Below are 17,684 nucleotides of genomic sequence, written 5' to 3'. Positions count from 1 at the left end.
TCGGTCCTCCTAAACGCCGCCCGGGCCTGGCTGGGATTCTAATGACTTGTCGGTAGTTTTCTGAAGTCGTATACATCTCAAATTACTGTCGTCGGCAAGTGGGGTTGTCCTTCATAAATTCATTAACACAAAAACCACACATAAACTAAGCAACCGACATACTAATCTTAAGACAACTTTTTGAACATGAAATAACTTTCGCATTACCCAAATCAACTCCCTACTACCAATATACATTTGAATCTTACACAGATGACAATTTCCTAAAGACATTATGAATAATAACAATGTACTAATCAACATTTCCATCCACGGTCTCTCCCTTGGAAAAGGAGCTACCTGCAGATGTATCAGCCTAAAATAAAGCAACTGTGAAGAAACCCAGACTGAAGTACTGAAGAGAAGGCTGTTCTCTGTATTTTAGCCAACTAGAATGAATAATATAAAGGAGACAGTTCTTGCATGGCAGCACAGGACTCTTTGCCTTGTTTTCGGTTCTTCCTTGGAAATGAGCTAATTTTGCCGCCGTATCAGCCTACAATGCAGTTATTCTTAAAAAACACGAGTGAAATGTTGATTTTCTCCTGGCTGACTTCTAATGAGTTCTTGTCTTTCTATGTTCCTTTCTTCCTGCTTCCTTTTCTAATTATCCATCTTCCACACTTCCTGCCTGCCCACTTGGCTCCCCTGCCTGTCACCTGCTTCACCCACAGTCCTGTCTTCCTCATGACTTTCTTAACTGCCACTCTGTCCTTCTCACTGCCTCGTTGTCTTTATCCTACCTATATACCTAAGTCCATTCTACCTGCCTCTCTACCTTCTTGACTGCCAACCTACTTGCCTCCCTTACATACTGAATCTTTGTCTTACCCTCCTACCTACCGATTTACCTTCCTCTCTACCTGCCTACCACCATCTCCCGTGTCTTTGTCCTGCCTCATCCATCTACCTCCCTACCTTCGGAACTGCCTTATCACCTTTCTTTGTAACACCTCTTCCACAGCGACTTATTTTGTCTAACAGATGAGCATATTCTTATGTATTTTGCGTAGTATTTATGTGGATATAATTTGTATAAGTGACACACAAGAAGACATTAAGACGCAATACGGAAATTAAATCGCTAGGGAAGAGGCGTTAGGAAATCTCCCACTATTCTAAGTGGCTTCAAGATCATTTGCAACACCTATTCCTTAGCGATTTTTTGTGCACTTAACACCTCAGCATCCCCTTGTATGGTACTGATACAACTATGTAGATAATGAAGTGATATAAATAACGTAAAAGGGAATAGTGGCTATAATATCTATATCTATCTATCTATCTACCTACCTATTGCTTGACGCCGTTATCCTGGAAAGGGCAGCCACAAACAGATCGCCTCCACATCGCACTAGCTCCACCATTTGCTGCCGTGTGTGTGTGTGTGTGTGTGTGTGTGTGTGTGTGTGTGTGTGTTGTGTGTGTGTGTGTGTGTGTGTGTGTGTGTGTGTGTGTGTGTGTGTAAGGGAGGCTTGGTGACTACTGCGTTCCTCTTTCAAACAACATACCTTCGTGTCCACTGAATCAGCCCTTGCCAAAGCAGATATAGTGTCAACCTATGTAGTGGGTGTTTGTCACCTTCACCACGCAGCACATGTTTCCACCCAGCCCATTCAAACCAGTCACTTAGAGGCGAAACACTGACGCACGCATCTCATCACAGCCAGTTACATATTTTCTGTTTCCGCTTCAGCTGTCACTAAAGACCCACCCTCTCGATTCGCCTGCTCGTACTCTGTTGATATGAGGAATATTTTGGCTACCATTTGTCTCCTAAAAGAGAGTCCCGTCCTGCTATACCCCTCCACCCAAACCTACATCCACACCCATACCCACACCCACCCAGCCATCCACCCACCCACACACCCCCTCTCCCTACACACACTAGTCTATATGATTGCATTTGTCTACTTAATTTGAACCTCTTCACTAGGAGAGTTTCCCCGGAGTAAAAGATATGAAGGGGCAGCAAAGGTGAAAAAAAAAAATAAAATAAAATAAAATAAAACAAATTAGTTCCGATCGCGAGATAGGGTCCGGTGTGAGACTAATTCCGACCGTGAGATTAGTTCCGGGTGTGAGATTAGTTCGGACCGTGTGATTGGCTCCGATCAAGGCCAAGATTTAATTATGCCATTAACAAGCGCGCAAACAGTAAAATTTTGACGCCATTCGAAATATGGCAAAAAAGAAAAAAAGTTCATGTAGCCCTAATTCTAATGTACCTGCTTAAAAACCGTGTCGAAACAGCGTTTATCTGTGAAAGAGGTAATTTTTTTTCCTCATACACTCTATACAAGGAATTAATGACAGGTATTTTCGGGATGAGACACCCCAATTTATTTCACCCCATGACGCAAATCAGTTTTTAAAAATTTCGTTTCAGTGTCTGTCACTCTCCTCATCCACGCACCGACACGGGATAATTATAGCGCGTTTATTATTTATTTATTTAGCATTATTTTACCGACATTTTTACCATAAGTGCTCTACGGAACTTGCTTCAATTGTGCCTCCCCTTCACATTTTCTCCCGAAATACTCGGGCAGCTGGGAGAGCCCATGAACTCACACTTTCTTCCCTGCAATGTAGAACCTCAGCTTATCAAAATTCATTTTTCCCCAGAACTACCACTCTCTGGAATTCACTTCCTGGAAGTTGCTTCCCACAAACATTTAATCCACTTTTATTTAAATCCAGTTATTAAAAATATTTTATGAATGAAGGATGCCTTTTGGCACATGGACTAGTTTTTTTTTTTTTCCTTTGTTTCTCCATCATTCTTTTAATTAAAAAAAATTACTTGAAGAATATCCGCAATCCTTCTTAATATCCCCAAATAATACCTTTCAGCTCAACTGATGGCGAAGTATTAGTTTTTTTGGGGGGAAGTGCTTCTCTTTTTTCTTTTCTCTCTCTCTCTCTCTCTCTCTCTCTCTCTCTCTCTCAGCAGATGGTCAAGTATTTCTTATCGGGGGATTTTTTTTTATTCTCTCTCTCTCTCTCTCTCTCTCTCTCTCTCTCTCTCTCTCTCTCAGTAGTCCTACACTGAATGGATTTGGAGGTTTTTAAGCATTTTTACCCGTCCTCTCCCCGGAGAGGCTCGGGGACGGTTACTGTTTTCACTAGGTCTGTTTATCTATCTGTCTGTCTGTCTGTCTGTTAACAACTTTACGCGAAAACTACTGGTGCGATTTTGATTAAAATTACAGGGATGATGGGCTATGACCTTCTGATCACCTGATTAAATTCTGGAACAAATTGGGCCAACGCCCAGACTATAGGACCAAAAAATGTAAATAAAAAAAACGGGCAAAAATCGTTTTTTCGCCATAACTTCTGTCAAATTCGTCATATCGACATGAAACCAAAACCTAAAGGCGCATCTTTCAAATCTGCATCCTATAACATGCCTCATTACATCATGGGGGTCACTCCCCAGTTAGCGGTGGGGAGGTCAATGTCAGGTGCGTTGGGCCTAAAATTACAAAGGGGCATAAAATCTTCAGTTTTCACCCGATTTACTCTAAATTTGATATGTGACATCTCTGACTAGATATCCTGTTGTTTAAACGTCATTACTAAAATGACTGCCGGGGAGGGGTTTGCTGTCCCTTGGCATCGCTTCTTGTTTCCAAAGCGATTTAATAAATATAGGATACAAGAGAATGTTCATATGTAATATGGAAAATAAAGCGTTAAGGAAGAGGTGTTAACAAGCCTCCAATGCCGCCCAGGTCCTCAATCCTGTCCACAGTGCTTTGTGACGTCATATCCTTCACTTCGCCATCAACGTTAACTACACTTGTTTCTCTTTAGGTCGAAATTTATCTTGAATTCCTAGACGTATCAAGAAACTGGCACAAGAATATGGTGCTAATCACGAAGAAGTCCTGTAGAAATGTTTAACCATAGTATTGTCTTATTCCATCACTGAGCTACGGGAAATAAACTGCAAAAGGAAGAGAATCCCCGCCTAATGAAAGTGGATTAATGATCATGACTTATTCTTATTTAACCAATGGAACCACAGTAATGAATGAACGCTATATTTTTCCCACTTTATAGGCTTCAGTTACCTAAGCAGGGTTATGTACGGTCAAGGACAAATGTTCGTATCCCTTTCCACGAGGTACACTTGACACTGTACGTCCCTCACTTTCCTACTGACGCGTCATGTCAAAGAGCATCATCTATGGGTGGACAAACCCAGGAAGCCTCTCTCAGCTTTGGAATATTAGTCAGCAGAGGAAAATTGGAAGCAAAAGAGATGAAATAGTACATCAGAAAGCATTATCCATTGACAGAGAAACATACCAAATCCCTCTCAACTTTGGAATATTACCCACCAAAGGAGAGGTCGAAGTAGAGATGAAATACTAAGCGAACCCCCCAAAAACATCGACTATGGGCAGAAAAACATATTAAGTCTCTCAGCTTAAGGATATCAGCCAGCAGAGGAACGTGAGATGTAGAAGAAGTGATATATAAGACTATCAAAGAGCATTATCTATGGGCAGAGAACCGTACCAAGCCTCTCTCAGCTTAGGGATATTAGCCAACAGTGGAGAGTGATTTTATTTCTTTTCTTTCTTTTTTTTTTTTAACGTGTCCGACTCTGGGCAGAGGCTCAGGGCCTATTTCTTGGGGGCAGTGGTCTATCCCAAGGCCCAGTAGTCCTCCTATACCTCCACATGTCACCACTTCGGCGCTAACACTCACCGCCCATATTGAATACATGCTAGGGCTGTCTCATACAGGACTGGTGTACTGGTATTAGCGGGGATACTTTTACGACATGTCGGCGGGTCATCTGGTAGATCAGGAAAGTCTGCTTTTTAGGAAATCAAATCCTTAAACTGTTCCCTGCCCCAGCCGGGATTCGATCCTGGGTCCATCAGGACTACAAGCCGCCTCTCTACCGATTCAGCCACCGCCTTCCCCTATGATCGGTGATATATTAGTCTACATAGGAAAGAGAAGCAGATGTGAAAGATTAAAATGCCCAGAAAAAAGTTAAGTAGAAGAGGCAGAAGTCGAACTTTTATTTCTAACTGTACAAACCAACTCTTTTCAAACGTAAATAAATAAATGAAAAGAAAACGCGTCGCTTACACCACCAAGCATGACATGATCGAGGAGCTTTTTTTCAAGGTCAGAGGGAGGGCGTATATAACAGATTAATATGTTTGGTTTGTAACAACTCTTTAATGTATATGCATAAAAAACGCATAATATCATATACACAATGCAGGCTCATAGATATGATATATTAATTACACGTATGTAGACACAAGGCACATATGGATACGGCATATTAATTTCACGTAGACACAAATACGATGTGCATTTCACACACACACACACACACACACAGTCTCATAAGGTCCGAATTCATACTTAATAATCGTAAAAGGGAATGTAAACGTCACACAGCCATTTATACAAGGTGTGTTATGGCGCGTCCCTCTGCAGCACCGCGTCACCGGACTGAAGGGTTTAAATCGTTTTCTCTTCCTGTTCCGGTGCAGATCTTCATAACACCTGTTCTCTGGCGATTCATTCTGCATGTGACATTAATGACCACACACACACACACACACACACACACACACACACAAACTAACGACAGAGCACAGTATTAAACAACACAGACGACAATAAACGATACGAACGATAAACAACGGTATTTAAAAAGAAAGACACGCGATCGAGGAAATATAACTTTTCTGTTCGCCATTAGAAGCGGTGAAGTTGACTGAATTTGCACGAGAAAATCTGAATAAGATGGCCGTGTTCAGTAATTCAGAGTCAGATGAGAGATGGAGGGCCGCGTTCGTTTTCAGACTCTACTTTGTTTCTGTCGCCCTCTCAAAGTCACAGCTGTATACAGAGAGAAATGGTCTAAAGAATACTTGAACAGGGTGTCTTGCGTTTGTGGTAGATAGATAGAAAGAGAAATAGATAGAGAGATAGACTGACAGAGAGACAGACAGATAGATGGATAGATGGATAAGCAGATACACAGATAATAAAGGTAATAAGGTAAACACACACACACACACACACACACACACACACACACACACACACACAGAATTATCACTGGATTTTGATACCTATGTAAATTAAAAGAAAAAATAAATACACTGGCACCTTAGCCTATGGGCCATTTTAAAAGCTGGAATCATAGAGACTTTGCAACTCCTTTCTCTGGGCGACTTATTATACGTATTGCACCTCAACACTTCCTTATTTTTTATTATTATCTTTTTAATATCGAAATGCGTTGAATTAAGTAATATACAACAACAGGATTTTTAGGCATAATTGAAAAATAATTAAAATAAGGAATAAATAGCCGAGGAACAAGTGTCACGGAAACTGCAAAGCTTTATTATGCCGTTTTATGTTTTTTGAAAAGTTAATGTATAAGATTTTTAAAAAACTAAAATCATAAGGTGGCTCATAAATCAACACTTAATCCACGTTTAAAGGTGATGAATTATTTAAGTGGCGCTAAACTTTTCTCCTGTCTGTCTGTCTGTCTCTAATAAAGCAGATGGTTTAATACATTTTTTCCGGATGTTGGTGAAACAACATTCCGCCAAACACAAGAGCTATAAAGTATTGGTAACCCACACACTCCTCGTGACACAGAGGCTGTTAACAGAGCTAGTAACAGCATAAATAATTTTCGTCCTCAGCCTGTCGATCAAAATACGGTTATATTAACAATCAAACACTTGCATGAAACCAGTTCTTTCGGCTCAGATAACAGTTCACTAAAATTCATTAAGGACTCTTTATATGCAATCATATTCAACTTAACTATAATAGTAAATACCTCAATTGTCACTGTTCTCTTTCCAAATTCATGGAAACACGCCACTGTCACCCCCCTTTATAAAGCTGGAGACAAAAATAATATCACTAATTATCGTCCCATCTCACTTCTACCAACCTTCTCCAAAATTATCGAAAAAATTGTCTCTAATCAACTCCTGGATTTTCTGGAAACCAACGAACTACTCTTTAATAACCAGCATGGCTTCCGTCCAAAATTATCAACAGAAACAGCTCTCGCTGTACTAACCGATTAAATTTCTAACAACATGGATAATAAACGTATAACTCTCTTAACCCTATGTGATCTTTCCAAGGCATTTGACAGCGTCAGTCATAGCATCCTCCTTAAAAAATTAAAGAAGATAAATGCAGACATTTTTTGGTTCGATAACTAGCAGACACAAGAGTCAATTCGTATAAATAATACAATATCCTCTACATTAAATGTGCCATATGGGGTCTCTCAGCGCTCTATATCTTAGGACCCATATTATTCATTGTATATGTAAATGATATGCAAGAACAGTTTAACAACAGTACCCTTGTACAAAACGCCGACGATACCTTCACAGTGGCTCAGTAAATGAAATTAATCAATTAATGCACAAAACTGAGGAAACTCTGAGTAAGGCCAGAATGTATTTCCTTCAAAACGGACTTTTGCTAAACATAAACAAGACGCAATGCATCTTCATAGGTACACGCCAGTTGATATCATAAATACCTGATGACATTACCATCAATTTTCATGACACCAAACTCCAACCAGCTAACACCGTGAAGAACCTCGGCGTTTATATGGACCGGTACATGACCTTTGATAGTCACATAACTGAAATACGCAAGAGAGTAATGGGAACTCTAATGTTTATTAACAGAATAAAACACTATTTTGATAAAGATACTCGTGTAATAATAATCAAATCTCTGGCATTAAGTCACTTAAACTATTGTAACATTATATGGGGTAGAACCAATACCACTTTGATTGTAAAAGTACAAAAACTACAAAACTTTGCTGCCAAAGTTGCAGACGGAAGGGCCAGAAGTATGATCATGTTACCCCCATTCTTAGAGAACATCAATAGTTAACCGTAAGTAACCTATCAACACAACCTAGCAGTAACTACACTTAAAAAATTACATAATCTCCTCCCAGAGCACATCCTGTCCCTCCGACTGTCAACAATATAACCTGCAGCACAACCAGGCAACGAAATAATTTATATGTTCCAAAAGTTAACACAGACACGGGGACCAGATCACTTTCAGTAGCAGGTCCTAAACTATGGAATGAGCTGCCATCATATATTAAAGAGTCCCATAACCTGTATATATTTAAAGCAAAACTTAAAGACTACCTACTAAGCAAAACTTAACTGTATGGCCCCACAACTAACACAAGAACAACTCTGCCTCAAAGTACTGTTGTCTTAAACCATTTACTGTATGTACAATATGTACCGTATCATTATATATATGCTGTTAGCACGTTAGCACAATGTAAGAAGAATAACCACTTTTCGTGGAAATAGAGGTTTTTAATTTTAATAAAAAATTTAATTTAATTTACCTCTTTCTCTCTCTCTCTCTCTCTCTCTCTCTCTCTCTTAGGGGCGTACCTGAAGAACCTAACAATCGGATTATCTGCCTGATGCCGCATCCTGTGAAGGGATGTCTTCGACGAAAGAACCTCGAGGCGCTTCTGTCCCTACTCAATGACGTACCCTCTGCACACGAGAGAGAGAGAGAGAGAGAGAGAGAGAGAGAGAGAGAGTGTGTGTGTGTGTGTGTGTGTGTGTGTGTGTGTGTGTGTGCGTGCGTGCGTGCGTGCGTGCGTGCGTGCGCGCGTGTGTGTGTGTGTGTGTGTGTGTGTGTGTGTGTGTGTGTGTGTGTGTGTGTGTGTGTGTGTGTGTGTGTGTGTGGCGCCAGGTGTTTGTAGTGGGTTGGGGGAGAAGAGGGGATAAAGAGGAAGAGGTGGGGCTAGGGGGAGGGGGGAGAAGTGTTGGGGGGAAGGAAGAGGGATGAGGGTAGGTGCAGTGTGGGGGGGAAGAGTGGGAGAGGGTGTTTGGGTGAGGGATGTGGGAGGTTTGAAAAAGAGGTGTTTCTGAAAAGATTGGGGGTAGTTGGGGTGAGGAGTTGGAGGGGGTGAGGGGTTAGGTGTTGGAAGGGGGGCTGGAAGGGGGGCGAGGGGGAACGAGCTCCATATATTCCTCCTCTGCCTGACCAGCTCCAGCACAAACACGCCTCCGGGCCGGCTGTCTCACCATGGCTCTCGTGCAGATTTTCCTCCTTGTACTCCTCATCTCCAACGCCATTTCAAACGTAAGATTATTTTCTCAGCTCCGTGTCGTCTCTTACTTCATTTATTCACGGACACAGACGAAGCTGAACGGGGAAGCGGATAGCTATACTTCTTTCACCTTAACTTGGCCCAGAGTTTCGTCCTTTTGCAGCTTATTTCACGTAGCTCAGTGTCAGAAAGGGACAATGTTATGGCTCTACCTGCATCCTTGTCATAGCACATCATATTCTAGTGTTAATCTAGTGTTACAACTTAGCATGCAAGATTTAGAGATGGTAACTGAGAGAGAGAGAGAGAGAGAGAGAGAGAGAGAGAGAGAGAGAGAGAGAGAGAGAGAGAGAGAGAGAGAGAGAGAGTCATATATCATTCTTACCTATTCATTCAGGTATTAATGACTGTTTTCTGGGTCGCCTTATTTCCTGTTTAGCACTATCATGTATTTTTATTAATCAAAATATTAATATAATACTTTCCAACCTCTTGTATCTCGAGAATTATGGCAATCGAAATTCAGGTCCCCCCCTAAAGCAAATCATGGCTGCGCCCTTGTATTCATTTCCGAAATCTCTGTCTGTCTGTCTGTCTGTCTGTCTGTCTCTCTCTCTCTCTCTCTCTCTCTCTCTCTGGTCATAGTGGTCTTGGTGGTGGTAACAGCAGAATAGTAGTAGTAGTCGTAGTCGTAGTAATAGTAGCAGTAGTATCTGATGTTGATACTGTTCTTGCCGTTAATGTTCTGCTTGTTCTTTTTCAGCCACAGGACCCCCCCTCCACCGAAGCACCTCCTATACTGGTTATTGACGATGAGAGAGTAAGTAGCTAACAGACATTTGCTTAACTCTTATTATCCCCCCAACCTCTCTCTCTCTCTCTCTCTCTCTCTCTCTCTCTCCAGTCTTCCTCACCACCCACTTTACTCTCCTTCACCATACACTTCACAACACTTCACTCCTAAAAACACTTCACTCATCCTCACCACACATTTCTCTCTTATTCATCAAACACATCATTTCCATCTGTGCTGATAAAGATATAATTGTGGAAAAAAAAAAATCAAGCTTAATACCTCTCTCTCTCTCTCTTTCTCTCTCTCTCTCTCTCTCTCTCTCTCTCTCTCCTTATTTTTATGGCCGCCAAAACATCTGTGAGTAAAGGAAATGCTCAGCCTACGTTCCACTTCACAGAATGCAATCAACAGCGAAACAGACAAGCCAAACTTCATTTATCTTCCGAGTTACATAACAAAATTAGCAAGAAGAAAAAAAAAGAGACCAAAGTTTGATTTTTTTTTTTTTGCATCTCCAAATTAGCAACGAGAAAGGCCAAAGTTTAATTATTTTTCAGTTTGCATAACGAAATTAGCAACGAAAGAGGCAGGTCAAACTTCGTTTATCTTCAAATTTACATAAACAAATTATAAACGGGACACAACGGCAAAACTTCATTTATTTTCTGGTCTACAAAACGAAATTAGCGACGAGAGAGGAAGAACAAAATTTCGCTCCTTTCAGGCTTGCATAACGAGATAAATAACCAGAAAGAAAGGCCAAGGTTAATTTATTTTTCCAGGTTTCATAATGCATTTAGCAACGAGATGATGGGGTTCAAAGTTTATTTATTTTTCTTTTCTTTTTTTAATTTCATTACGTGCTTCAGTAATTACAGAATTGGGTTTCTGCTTTCTCCTTTGCCATTCTGGGTACTTTTATTTATTTATTTTTTTGACGGAGAGGATGCCTTCACGTGGTGGCACCGATATGACGGGACAGTGGAACTACCCACTTTTACAAATGTTCCCCTGCTCCCCCCCTGTCCCCCGAAAGGAGGATGGTGGACTGCGGAAGAAGAAATGTGACCTATTTTCCATAGACTTGATGTCGAAATGAGCCTGTGGCAGCAACTACTACTTATGATAATAAAGGTTATTTCTATATTTTCCAATCCGAAAACAGTAAAATGAAAGCAGCAAGAATTCAGCACTAATACTAGGAAACTGCTACTAGTATACAAGCGATTTTTACTGTTAGTGAATGGGCGGAAAATTACAATAAACGACCAAGCCCGACTCGACCGTCTCCATCCGAAAAATTATTCGCATTTGTTTCTGTTCAGCTACTTTTCTTTTTTATTTGTATCTTTTGGTGACATGTATATGATTTTTATATATCATACATATTACACTTCTGGAGGATCCGAACACAATTCATAAAAAAGACCTAATCCTGCATTGTGAAAGAAAAGGCGCGGTGTGGCTGACAGGTACCAGTCTAGCTGGCGTATGATACAAAAACAGAGCCTAAAAAGGTCTCTAAACAGGGGTATGATCAGGCAACATCGCCTAGCGTACTGTTAAACACGAAGGGGATCGCTAAAGCCACCCTGGGAGGCTTGGACTAGTTCTCTGTTAGGTACACTGTTTTAAGGGACTCAGAGACAAAGAGGATACTGGGCCCTGCTTACTTTAATATGTTGCAATGCTTCTTTCAGGCACAGGAAGAACCCACCACCACACGACCGCCAGTGCTGATCATTGACGATAAAATGGTGAGTATCGTACACAAGCTTTACAAATTTTTACTCTTTATTCTTATTCAGTACACCCATTTTTTACTCTTCTTCATTCCATGCATCTTTTATCCACAAGCTTCATTCTTATTCACTGCACACGTTTTCACCCTTCTTGACACACTACACTTTCACTCATACTGAAAAGCATCAGTAAATACTGGAACACAGATACATGAGGACTTTTGAAATGGGTTAGCAAAGACGAGAGAGAGAGAGAGAGAGAGAGAGAGAGAGAGAGAGAGAGAGAGAGAGAGAGAGAGAGAGAGAGAGAGAGAGAGAGAGAGAGAGAGAGAGAGAGAGAATTCTTTTTTCTTCTTCGTCTGATTCTCGAAAACTTGTCACACATACTTGACAAGAGCTGCTTAACACTGGGTAACTGAATTATTGTTATTGTTATTATTATTATTATTATTATTATTATTACCACCGTATATTTGGTACATGCTGCATTGCTATAAATCTTCACACAAACACTTGCACCGGATTTTACATAAACTGCTCCTCTTAAAGGACACAGATTATTTTCATGCGTATAATAATCTCCCATTTCCCACCCCACACACACAGCCAGCCACTCCCATGGGAAGGACTTGAATAGTATGGATTTAACATCAAAGAAAAAAAAAATACTCCTCCGTGAAAATAATGTACTCCCTGCAGTACACCACTGGATACAAGGGCACTCCCTCATCCACACAGCCACAATTACCCCCTCCCAGTTGTTACCCCAGGTTCTCACTTTACCTAACAACTCACTAGAGCGGATGGACCGCTGAACCGAGTGACACCAGTTGCCGGCACGGGGACTGAACCCTGGCACTATCGGGTCGCCAGTTTCGTTAGACAGCTAGGAATGCAAACCTCTCAGATAAAAATATCATCCCCATAATTTAGTTCAGATTGCAAAGATTGAAAACTTCCACGAAATGAACCTCAAGACGGTCAAAGAGAATAGGGTTCTCACGAGAGAGACGATGAGATATCCGGTGAGGGGAAATCGGACAAAAATAACCATCCACGTTTCCGTTCAGCTTGCAGAGACTAAAAACTTCCACCAACCGAACTAAGAGACAGTCAATGGACACAGAGTTCACGAGGGCGACACAGTTCTACCTGACGAAAACACACAGGGGCTCTGGTGGAAAGGGTCGCCATAAATAATCATCCACCTCAATCATCCACTCTCCGTTTGGCTTTTGCAGTTTCAAGACTTCCACGAGACGAACCCAACAATGATCAACGGGCACAAGGTTCACGAGGGCGACATGGTACTGACGGAGGAGCAGTGGGAGGCCTGGGTGGAGAGGAAGGCCATAACTGGCACAAGTTACCGCTGGCCGAAGGATGCCAATGGTATTCCTCGAGTGCCTTACCGGTTCATTGACTCCAGTTTAGGTAAGTCTGCAGATACTTTCTTTTATCATCTTGCTTATTTTCCTTTCTTTATCTCTTTCTTAATTACTTTACGCTTTCAGTACAATTACTCCAGCTTAATGAAGTCTGCAGAGACATGTTTTTCTTCCTTTTCTTATCTAAGTTAAATTGATACTTTCACTTACGGCAACAACTGCGATTTTAAGTAAGGTTAGAACGATGAATATATTTATGGCTGGGGCGATCTTATTTAAGGTTAGGATTGTTTAACAAATATATGATGGCCTAACTTTCCTTTAAAGACACTGTCACGATTGCATCCGCCATTGCTCACTGGGAAGAAAACACGTGCATCAGGTTCGACCAAACGACCGACATCAGCCAACCTCACCTGCGATTCATCTATGGTAATGGTTGCTACAGTTACGTCGGTCGCATAGCCGCCTGGTCAGGCCAGGACATTTCCATTGGAAACGGATGTAACACAGTAAGTTATGACTGATCTGTTTTCTTCTATAGCGCGTTTACTCTGACCTGGCAAAGATCTCTAAATCTCTTTTAGCTCGGTTAGGGACGAAGCGTAGTCAGACTGAAGGACTGATTTACGTAGTAACCATGGAGACTCACTTCTACCCGGGTTCAATTCTTAGGCAGGTCAGTGTTGGACAAGTGGGTTTCACCTCCTGTCCCTATTCACCCAGTATTATAAGTGGGGACTTAGATAACACCGAATGAAGTGGGCCGTACTCCAAGGGAAAACTGGGACTTAGATGAGCGAGTCTGCCTTTATGACCCTCGTGTATTTAATAGGTAATAATTGAAGGTCTCCTCTTCTTCCTCCTCCTCCACTTCCTCCTACTCTTCTTCTTTCTCAGCTTGGGACTGTGGCGCACGAAATCGGCCACGCAATAGGCTTCCGCCACGAACAAGCCCGCCCAGACCGGGACACCTACGTGAAAATCCACCTCGAAAATGTCGAAAGCGGGAGGGAGAATAACTTCCTGATTGACGCGTCTGCTAATGCCTACGGTGTTCCCTACGACTACAGCTCTGACATGCACTACGGAACGAAGGTCTGTCTCACTTGGCTATGTATTCGTCAAACTGACACGATACAGGAGGGGTATTCATGCTGCATAACCATCACATTCTTTTTCATATTGCCTTTAAAAATTCAGAGCTCGTCCACACTTCTGCTCTCTCTCTACGAATCTCATTTTCTCACACCTTTGCACTCATTTTCTTTAATGGGAATCTGATTTTTAATAACGTTGTCTTGATGTTGTCTTTACTCCTTTCTCTCCCGGATACCAGTACTTCACCAGTAACGGCCTACCCACCATCACCACCATCGACCCCTTCCAGAATTATCGCATTGGACAGCGTGATGGTCTAAGCTTCAGGGACATCAAACTCGCTAATATAATATACGACTGCATAGGTGAGGTAATGTGTGTGTGTGTGTGTGTGTGTGTGTGTGTGTGTGTGTGTGTGTGTGTGTGTGTGTGTGTGTGTGTGTGTGTGTGTGTGTGTGTGTGTGTGTGTGTGTGTGTGTGTGTGTGTGTGTGTGTAGAGAGAGAGAGAGAGAGAGAGAGAGAGAGAGAGAGAGAGAGCAATGTCAGTGAAGATATGCTAAGCCTGGTAACAGACTCATGGAATGTAAACAATCTCCTATTTAATGGGGAAGAATCAGACTGAATGTTTGTTACAAGCGAAGTGCCGCAAGGTATAATTTTGTGTCCCATTCTGCATCCGTCATCTTCTCCTTCTCGACAGGTTTGTAGAACTCTGCCTGCATCCCCTGCTCGCTAAAAAAAAAAAAAAAAAAAAAAAAAAAAAAAAAAAGCTCACATCATAAAAGGTATCTTAATCTTCATCTTCATCATCTTTACAGAGCTGTGGAATTCTTCCTGCCCCTCGCCCCCTACTTGCCAGAACGATGGCTACGTGGGCTCGGACTGCACGTGTCGCTGTCCACCTGGCACGAGTGGCAGCACCTGCGAGACAGTCACCGGCGACTATTACGGTAAGACTATTGCTACCTGTCACAACGCCCTGGCTGAAGTGAAAGCCATCCAAAATTCTAATCCAGTGATCTGCAAGCTACAGTTGCAGTGAAGCCTTCAACGATCAGAGCGCCTTCGTAGTTGTGAAGGTCTTCAGTATCTATGGACAGTGGCTAGAACCCTCCAGACGGAGTGAAGGTGTTCCATAGATTTGGGTCATCGGTCAGCATGAAGCAAGTTAGAGTGAGGATCTTGTGCAGGTTCGATTCACTGGTTACAGCGAATCCAGTCAGAGTGACGGACTTTCAAAGGATCGATCCAATAGCCTGAATGCTCCAGTCGGAATGAAGGTCTTCTATATATGGGTTTGATTCTTAAGAGGTGACTGCAGGGCTTGTCAATCATGTAATGTTACCATGGCAAATAAGGTGAGTGTATATATATATATATATATATATATATATATATATATATATATATATAGAGAGAGAGAGAGAGAGAGAGAGAGAGAGAGAGAGATTGGGGGAGTATTTATATATTTACCTTTTTATTTTTACAGGACCATCGACAGACGGCTGTACTGAAAATATAACTACGGAGGGCACTGTGTCGTCACCAAACTTCCCGAGCAGCTCCCCACAGGGTCAGTCATTTAATTATGGACTATCTTACTCTCTCACTCTTCCTATTTCACTCTCTTGCTCTGACTGTTTCATTTCTCACTCTTCCCAGATCACTATTTTATCCATTAATTTTAGACCTATAAACTCAATCAAGATTACGTGGTGCACGAGGTGGTTTGTTTGTTTGTAAAGGCCCCGTAATAGTTCTTATCATAATTTCTCTTTCTTCCCTCCCGCTCCTCTTCTCCACGTTACCTTCTCTGTCAGTCTATCCTTGCTTTATTCTCTCTCTCTCTCTCTCTCTCTCTCTCTCTCTCTCTCTCTTTCCCGACTTCACCTCAGGATTCCACGGGCTTGGGGACGCTAAAATCCTTCCTAAATCTTTCTCCAGGCCTTCGATGCAGCAAGGTGATCACAGCCCCACCCTGCCAGCTGCCTCGCCTCACTTTCACCAGCTTTAGTCTCTACAGCAGAACCACCCACTGCAACTCTGCCTGCTGCTATTACGACAGTCTTGAAATTCGGAACAACTACCCTCTAACTTCGGAGGCGTAAGTTATCTGGCCTAATCTAAGTTGATCAAACATGGCCTAAACAAACACTAGCCTACCCTACCCTACCCTAACTGAATCTCACCTTACCAAATATAACATACCCTACCCAAACCTAACCTAATCTGACCTACCCTACCCTAACTGAACCTCGCCTTACCAAATAGAACCTACCCAAGACTACCCTACCCTACCCTATCCTAACTGAAACTAACCCAAATCTACCCTACCCTACCCTGCCCTGACTTGTAAGTGATCTAACCCTTCTTAAACTTTCAAGTAATGCATTCTTGTCCATAAACTAAGCTGAATGGGGTTTGTGATCTTCGTCAGATAGAGTAAAACGCGCTACAGTAGAGGCATTTCCTACAATTGCATCCTTCTTAGATTTCCAAGTCATTAACTGAGCTAAAGGGGGTTGGTGATCCTTGTCATATTAGGGTAAAACACACTACGCTACAGTCTTTTTCAACATTTACACCCGTCATTAATTTTCAGGTACTGCGACACGGAGATACAGAACGGGAATACTTTTACCGGCACGTCCAGAACAGTGGTGATTTTCTACTACACTAGTTCGTCACTTGCATCATGGTCTGCCACCCTTACATTTGTACCTGACGACACATGCAGGTAAGAACACTATTATTATTATTATTATTATTATTATTATTATTATTATTATTATTATGACTATGATTAGATGACGACAACGGCGACGACGACGAAGAAGACGATGATGATGATGATGATGATGATGATGATGATTATTATCCCACCTCCTCTTCTTCAACCAGCAACAGCAGCAGCAGCAGCACCACTACCACCACGACCACAACCACCAGCCCCACCACTCCAGCACCTTCGCCGACATGTGGTCTCCAGCAAATAGGAAATGTTTACTACTGGTCGTCTCCCTATTTCGACGGCTCAACCAACTACCCCAATAACTTTAAATGCGGACTTTACGGTACAGTGGTACGTAACATTCCATTACTTCACGTAGGTCAGTGGCAGGAAAGTACAAGTAATGCTACAGCCCTATTTCCTAACCATGGCACTTCTTCGTGACGAACCTCAAATTCTAGCACTTACAACATGGCAATTTTACATCACGTGAAGAAAAAATATTAATTTCTCTCTCTCCCCCATTTTTAACTTTCTCTTCCTATTCCACCTTCTCTCTCCCTCATTTTCACCTCTATCCCCGTTTTCACTTTCTCCCCCATTTTTCACCTTCCCCTTTTTTTCATACTATCTCCCTCCTATTTTTCATTTTCTCTCCCTAATTTTTACCTTCTCTCTCCCTCCATGTTCACTTTCTCCTCCACTTTTCACCTTCGTCTTTCTCTCTCCCCCATTTTTTGTC

The sequence above is a fragment of the Coenobita brevimanus genome, chromosome 6, assembly GCF_032717465.1.
Source record: "Coenobita brevimanus isolate Jiangsu-jjx chromosome 6, ASM3271746v2, whole genome shotgun sequence".
NCBI classification, from domain to species: domain Eukaryota; kingdom Metazoa; phylum Arthropoda; class Malacostraca; order Decapoda; family Coenobitidae; genus Coenobita; species Coenobita brevimanus.
The sequence above is the reverse complement of the archived record's forward strand: the minus strand, read 5'-3'. Positions refer to the sequence as shown.